This window comes from Clupea harengus, chromosome 7 (genome assembly GCF_900700415.2).
Source record: "Clupea harengus chromosome 7, Ch_v2.0.2, whole genome shotgun sequence".
NCBI lineage: Eukaryota > Metazoa > Chordata > Actinopteri > Clupeiformes > Clupeidae > Clupea > Clupea harengus.
Window position 1 is genome coordinate 13752005 of NC_045158.1, and position 8420 is coordinate 13760424.

The window sequence follows — 8420 nt, forward strand, 5'->3', positions numbered from 1 at the left end:
TGCGCCCCTCCACCAGAATCGCAACAGCTGCCCGTCCCCGTGGTAACAGCTGTGCATGGCCGGTCAGCATGGAGATGAAAGTCCGTCCACCCGCCCCCGTACACGAAATAAGCACTCACGCGCTAACCCCCTTGGAGTCATGTGACCCTGCCAAAAAAAGATCACAAACTACTATTTTTGAGGCACACAAAATGAGCAAGGGAAGACAAAAGAGAAGGAGAAAAGACATACGGGGGGAGCTGGGGAGAGCCAGAGAGAGTAAAAAAAAAAAAGAGAGATGGAGGGAGGGAGGACGTGAAGGGCAAGGCAGGGGCGATGTGCAAAATATTTATGCTCAGGGTGAGTTATTCTCCTGTTGCTCCACATTCTGACTGGAAGTCCTGGGGGAAATCAATCTGTCTGACATGGCTGATCCGCCAAAGCTGCCCCGGTGACAGAGGAGGAGGAGAAACGGCGCTCCTCACGCATTCTGGTCAAACTCACCAACAGGGGAATGGCACATCTATTTATCGTCTGAACTGTGCTTGGTACCATTTGGTGACAGGAATGAACACACACACACACACACACACACACACACACACACACGTCAGGGTGTGCACATACTTACCTACCTACTTTACCCACAGCTTAATCGTTCAACTGCTGACAACTGACATGAAACACTACTCAGCAAAGCAAAGGTTGGTTTGGGTATATACCTTCTTGTACCTGTGGGTTGGGACCCCAATAAGTCAATATATGCTGCTATTTTGGGGGATTGCTACCTTTAGCAGGTCTTAGGACAACACTACCAGAGCCTGTCAAAGAAAATGGATCCATCTATCTCTTTCAAGGACATACTCTGAATATTGAAATAGGTTCTTAAAAGAAAGACTTGAAGATATGAGTGATTTATTTCTTTTGAGTGGTGGCTTTTTCAGTAATGTTTACATTACTATACATTATAGTTCCTATTACCCAGTGACCTTTCCATAAGGTATCACAGCACTGCTTCCAGTCAAACCTCAACATGATGGAACGTCAGTCTGACGGGAAATCGTAGCTTCATAAACAACACCTCGGAATTGGAGTGTGCGGGGCAATACGAGGGCAGTGTGGGCACCTTAACCACACATGCCAGCCCTCAGGTGTATTTGTGAGCTTTCAACTCTAAAAAAAAGGTGGGGGAAAGAGGGAGAGGGGGGGACAGACAGACTCAAGAATGTCTGGAGTAAATCAGAGCAAAACACATTCCAGGTACCCAAACCAGCATCACACACATCGTAAATCCATGACGGAGACGAGACTGGCCGTAAGCAGGGGATAAATAGGCCAAGTTAGATTTAGTCCATGCCCGCTTCCTGTATCAGCAGCCCCCCACCCTTTCAACATTCCTGGAATATACAGGACGTGGCGAGAATGGACAAGACGACAAATCTTGGACTTACAGTAAGTACAACCCCTTTATTCAGGGCTGGTTGCACAAATCAGCAGATTGTAATACAGTACATGCTGTTCCTGGGTCAGCCGGTAAATCTTCCCATGGGCCTTACAGGCTTGACTGCAGAAACACAAGCTGTAACTGTGTTGCAAGTCCTACCATCTATAATGCATGTGAGGAGAAATGACTCCCATCAGAGAGTCTGGACTGGAGGGAAGCAAGGTGCTCCAACTGTGGAGTTAGAATCAGCTGAGCTGAGTTTGGTTCATTGTTTGTAACTTTTGTGGTGGTCATGTTTGGTATTCCTTCTAGTCATAACAAATATAGCACTGTGGAAAAAATGTCTGCGTGTGTATCAGAACACTGAATGTCTTACAATGGGGCTTTCCTGTCTGGTGGCAAATGCACGGAAACATCAAGTTACCAACCAACTCACCAGACACACACAGTGTGTAGAATGTGACAGGTTTATCACCTCTTCGTTACGATCTGTACATGAACCACAGAGTGGCCCCTGTTGCTTTAAGACTTGCCGGGCTCTTTCTGAGAACTCCTGAAAACTTCCCAGCCAAAACGCAGCGCACACGCACAGAAAAACATAAATATTTGCACACCGCCCCTGCCCTGACAGGACCTCTTGCACTCTCTCTGTCTCTCTCCCTCCTTCCCTCCCTCGGTAACCTAGAACTAGAGTGCAATGTAAGCAGAAGTTCGAAGGAAGGGTCCCTGAGTGCATCTCCTCTCGGAGTGTCTCTGTTGGGGAGAACAATAGGAGTCAAGAGGGTTTTTTTCCTGTGCTGAAGTGCCTCCTGGCTCCACTGCTGTCCCCCAATGTTGACCGGGCCGTGGGGCGAGAGTAAATAACGACATCAAAAGCAAACAAACTCCCCTGGTGGGAAATCTAGGGCCATGAGCACCAGTGAAACACACAGAGAGAGTGAGAGAGAGAAAGAGTGTGAGATAGAGACAGATAGACAGATAGATAAAGAAAACTGGGAGGACTGTGTGTTTGAGAAGGGGTGAGAGATGGATGGAAAAGCAAGAGAGAAGTGTGTGTGTCAGTGTGTGTGCATGTGTGTCTTGTCAGCCTCTGTGCGTAGGAGGGAGTAGGCTATTCACAAAAGGGTTTAGGCAGGCCCCAACAAAGGATGCGAGAGGATCACTCACACATTCTCCTCCTAGCTCCTCTCTCTGTGTGTGTGTGTGTGTGTGTGTGTGTGTGTGTGTGTGTGTGTGTGTGTGGTGGCGAGAGAGGGGGTCTCCAAAGGTCTTATTACACTGCAGCCTTCCACAGAGCCAGCTCTCTTGCAGCAGGCCAGAGGAAATGAGCGCTGGGGTTTGCCTGCCGCCTGAAGATGAAGAGCCGTTGTGTGACAGCCAGCTGACATGATAATGGACACTTCCTAATGCTTTAATCCAGGATCACAATGCTTGTCCGCTCATGCGAGAGGCGAGACGAGGAGTGGCGGCGGCAGCAGCAGCGGTGGGGTGGGGGGGTGTTGCCATGGCACCCAGGTGGCGTGGAGAGAGACAGACAGGTGATGAGAGTTCTGTGTGCTGTTTTCCCGAGCTTGTGTCTGTGCTGCAGCCACCTTCTCGCTTTACATGGCAAACACACAATCCATCATCCAGAAACTCTCATCAAACAGCCAGAGACAACTCCGTACACACACGCACACGCACACGCACACACACAAACAAAAAAGAGAGGGAGAGACAGCCCTGGAGAATGTTTCCTATCCTTGACAACAGACAAATGGCTGTATGCAAACACAACACGTAAATTGCTCAAGGAAGCGCATGGTTATGATGGCGGAAATAAGGACAAGCCCGATCTCTCGCTCTCCCATCCAACCATGCACCCACGTCATGACTACAACGGGGGAAACTACTTTCCCTACACAATGGCGCATTGATGTGATAAGGCTGAAATAATTAGCGGGTAGAAATTAGCTGCTAGGCCTGAATATATCCAAGGCTCAAAATGAAGGCACAAAGCAACTTGGAACTCAGACAATCAAAGGGAGAGACAAAAATGGGGGGAGCGTAATGTGTACAGTTGTTCTGTCTGTGTGTGTGGCTGACTGTTTGTCAAAACTGATAGGTTGATGAGCCTGATCCGAGACAGAGCATGGTGCAATAAAAGACCCTCTTAAATGTGTGCCACATGTAGTTTATTTTTTTTAAACCAATGAGTCTTAAACACACATACCAACCATCTGCTTGAAATAATTATAGCGCATTGTTCTTACCCACCACATTACGGTTGACACTATCCAAGACAAAACTATGAGACGTTCAAGGTCTGAAGAAAAATATAGGCAGTAAGGCTTCCAATTATAGGGGCAACACCACCATTTTACACTTTACCACACCATGTGTGGTCTAAGAGGTGTTTCGCTCGTAGTCCTACACAAACCTTCACAGTAAAATGTCTGCCGTACAACTATTAACAAGCCTCTTACACGTACTTCATTGGGTTTGTCAATGCAGTGCCCTCCAGGTTCTTCGGGTAAGCCTGTAAAATCCTCTGAATGCTCTGGCATGCATGGTTTGACCCGGCATTAGCCCCCTCTTTACAACCTTCACCCTAAAAGAGCTGTCATGCCGTCCACTGTTGGTAATTCATAACAGGCCCCAACACAAATCCTCTGGCAAATGTATTGACTAGCCACTCCTCATATATTAGATTGCGGCTCTTTCTTCACAATCAATTGTGAGATCGGAGATATAAGAAATCCAAGATCAGGAAAGCCAGCAAATGCTCAAAAATACGAGGTGCAAATCTCTTCAGCTGCTTCCTGATGGTGGAAACATCTTCACCATGACCTTTTCTTAAATGAGGGGGGGGGGGGGGCAATAACATGGGCCAGTAACACACTAAACCTGATGAGGGTGAAGGACTCCAGGATGACTGCGAGGGTGGATGAAATTCACCACTTCCCGTCAGCATGCTGGCAGGGTAACGGTGGGTTCAACCCAGATGTTTACTGTGCTCAGATCAGTTTTAAGGAGTCAGGTAACCACAGCGGGAGCACTTCAAACACAGGGGGAGGTCGCTGCATTCATCACATTCCATCCCACCAAATGAAGTGAGCCTGGGCCTTTTAAAAGCCCATTCTTGCTTTTATTTTTCTTTCCTCTGCAGAGTGGAGGGGTCAGGGGGCAACGTCCTTTACGGCCCTGAAGAAGGGAAACAAATGGTTGCACATCTGGCTTCAACTCGTCCCCCCTTTCTCCAACCCACTCACACACACAAAATATTATATATATTGTATATAACATATATATGTATATAAATATATATATTGCTGTCACCCAGGCCTGTGCGTAAAGATAAAGTGGGACACAAACATGCAGTTCACCTCAGCATGTGGTCACTGCAGTGAAACTCCAGTCGGCAGTACTCACAGCTGCGAATGACTTCTAATGCTGACCTATATACGGTTTGCTTCCCCCCATGACAGAAAACACATCCCCGCGCTCAGAAGAGGAGCATCTGCAGAGGGGAACCCGTGCCACTGAGGCAGAGCAGGCATGCCATGCTATTGTGTCCGCTATCGTCGGCCCATTCGTCGGCCCATTCGTCAGCGTCAGTGTCAGCCTCCTGATCTTAATGAACATCTAAACTCGCACCCATGGATGGCTTGAGACCAGAGGTGGCTTAAGCAATGACCAGGCGGAGGAACACAGAGAAATAATGAGAGGGAGAGAATGAAAGAGAGTGAAAAAGAGAGAGAGAAAGGAAGAGCGACAGAGGGAAAGAGAGAGGGACTGAAAGGAAAAGAGAGAGTGAGGGAGAGACACAGAGACAGAGACAGAGAGAGAGAGAGAGAGAGAGAGAGAGAGAGAGAGAGAGAAGAGGGAAATGGGTTTGAGTGCCAACATCTGCTTCCAATAAAATTGCACACGTTGTACCAGGAGGGGGGAAAAAAAGTGTCTTACTCACAGTCGGACTCACTCGAAACATTTCAAGATGAAAAATTCCCTTCAAAACATTGTTAAAGGCAGTCGAGAGGGCAGAGCAGCCATACTTTGTTTAGCTACAGGTATTAGGGCAGGAATGTGTCCACCTTGTCTGGAACAGCCATGTATGTCTGGCAGGATTTGTGGGGCACATAAATGCCAGAAAGACCATTTTTCAACCCTCCTCGTAATGTTCTGTTTTATGACTGGGGAGCAACCGAATGTCAACTAACTTGGGAAGATGAAAGTGTCCCTTCAGTCTTATCTGGTCCACTCAGAGCGGAGGGGAAGACGCAAAAGTTTGCAGTGGCATTTCCTCATTTAAAAATGCCAGGGCGGGCGGGGGCGGGGGGCACAGAAAAGGAAAAAAAGAGGGGGGAGGGATGTAGTCAACTGTTGCCAGCAAACCACAAAGCTAAGGTTTTCCCCTCTTTCTTTCTGTCTGGTCTCACTCTCTGTCTTTCTCTTTTTTCCTTTTTTTCCCCCCTCTCGCATTCTCCCACATACAGCGGTACAAATATAGACTCGCTCACACAGGCGTCATTCGCTTTTTATTTTATAGACTGCCATCATGGTCACCAAGGTCTCCTGCGGTGCTCTACATTCCCCTGGACTGAGCTCATACCTGTGTTTGTGGGACCTGCGAAAGCATACATCCTCTTCCAACTAACCCAGCTCAGAACAACCCTTCCCCTCCTCATCACTGTCCATAAATGTCACCTATTGTGTTTGCAGAGAGCTTCTAGTAAGTCCCCTCGCCCAATGTGCCCATCAGACAGCTCTCGGCGGGAAACTAAAAGCACCTCCAGCATAACCGGGGATTCTTTGAGGATGGGAGTATTCCTCTTCAGTCACATTGGTTTCTCAACGTCCTATAAAACATCTAAAGGCTTCAGCACTTCAAACTAGAAAGCCGGAGGGTTGGGAAAGGAGGTTCTTTGGTCCCCTTTAGAGAAAAACAGCTCTGTCTGGTCCTATATGGTCTTTGAGTGTTAAACAGGTGAACGGATATGTATGCAAAAAGTGGTAGGCATGAGTGCAGGTACTTAAATGAATACAAAGCATTTGTGAATGTAGGTCAAAGAGGAGCTTGACTTGCAGTAGGCCTATAGTGGACTCATCAGCAAAGTCAGTGAAGCAGGGGTCTGATTCATAAAATGTACAGGTTAAAATTGAAGTGAATTGAATGTCCAATCATGTATCAATTTGCCCGTGCAGTCAGTTTGTGACATATCAAATCACTGAAGCCTTATATACATTAACACTACACTGATTTTGGTAGGAGAATCATCTGCCAACATCAATCATTTTCGATAACTCTATCTGAATAGACATTAACCTGAGCAGCACAGTCGGTGTCAGTATTTTCAAAAAGTGAAATGTCAGACGTCATGCTGTTAGAAATGAAAGGACATGCCAAAATGCGCATCCGAGATGCGCTGTGGTCACCTAGCCGTAATTAGCATATTAAAAACCACACACACGACACGTCAAGCGAAAAAATACCACTACAAGACATTTTATTTACAACGAACAACGTGAACAATGTGAACTAAATAGCCAATAAACACAATACACAATGACGATATACAAATGATTTCGTTATCTCTGTAACCCGGAGCCAGGCCGTAACAAATATCATTTGAATCACGGATGGAGAATTAATGAGCTTACAAGTGATAATGAAGGGTTGGAAAGACGTCCACGTAAAAACCTTGAAATGTAGGGTTCAGCGGCTTAAACGGGGGACACACTACATGGTGCGTTAATGATGTATCAGTATACTTAATGCGTTTTTGTCGCATGTTTAAACACATTAGGCTACATACAATTAATCTACCTGGAAGATTGACTTGCAAAAATCTTGACAGACAAGGAAAACTGTTAAAAATAAAACAAGAAAAGCTACACTTACCGATATCAAGCTAAGCAGTTGAATGTAGACTTGGCATACTCCAAAATGCTCTCTCCGGTCCGGCAGAGCGGCTGACAACCTAATGTCGACGCGTTTCCCTGTATTATGGATCAAGTCGAGCAACCGGCCTAAGATATGGTTCTAATAAGATGTTGGCTGCTAAGAACTGCCCAGGAATGCGCCGTGATGTTACTGCAGTCTAAATCTCGGTAACTCCCCCACAAACTGCTGTTGTAGCTGAAAATTTAACCCCATGTGCACCAGACTGTAAAAGTCACTGGGAAACCGAGGTTATGTGCTCACGACACCACCACCAGTCAGAGAAGGAACATTCCATGACGCGAAGGTAGTGCCTCAGACTACAAACTGTTATGAAGACAACGACACATTAGATCTTTGAATAAAAAAAAGTTGTTCTCACAATAACTGCTGAATATCCACTGGGACAGATTAAGCCTCCATACATTTGTTAAGAGAACTCCTGTATTTTGTAAGCTACATTATCTCATTGTCAGTGCTACTATTTTGACTATGCTGTTTAGGCTAACTTTACGAACACAGCCTTTCCTGAAGGTGGATCTGAGTGTTCGCAGGATATACAAAAGTCATTGGATTACACAATTCTATAACAGTGTCACTTTTTTGGTTGACTGTTGTTAGTACTGTTTCAAATTCCTGGAAGACACATATTGCTTATTCACTCACTGGAAATGACTCATCAGCATTTGGGACTAGCAGAAGGAGGGGTGGAAAAAAACGCCTTCCGTGCCACACATTCCAGTTTTGTGCTCTATCTCTTTAAAACAGCATGGAATACAGCTTTAGACACAGATGCTACCAATTACTGAGGACATAGCTGAACGACCCTGTCCCTTTGTTATAATTCCTGCATATGGTGGAGGACCTGCTGAATACCACAACTGTAAGACTGTGGACTGTTTTTATTTGTGGCCAGACAAGACATACCTGCGTCTGGGTCTCTTTGATATACTGTATCTATATAAAAACAAACTGTAAGTGGTTGTCTTTTGCTTTTTTCTTTGATCTCTACAGTCCTTGTAATTGACAGATTTAGCTGTATACGTTACACACAATTTTATAAATAGTTACACCTGG

The 8420-nt window shown here is 46.0% G+C and overlaps 1 protein-coding gene across 3 annotated transcripts in view; it reads right to left on the minus strand.

The window, feature by feature from the left end:
- Window positions 1-7998, minus strand: part of si:ch211-204c21.1 (disabled homolog 2) — a 30759-nt gene extending 22761 nt beyond the window's left edge. For 2 of the 3 annotated variants that reach the window (XM_012828693.3, XM_031570608.2), the window contains exon 1: window positions 7305-7997. The gene's annotated coding sequence lies outside the window, so the exon portion shown is untranslated. Of the gene's footprint in view, window positions 1-7304 lie in introns of all 3 variants that reach the window. The other variant, XM_031570609.2, reaches the window with a different exon arrangement.
- Between the last annotated feature and the right edge of the window lie 422 nt (window positions 7999-8420).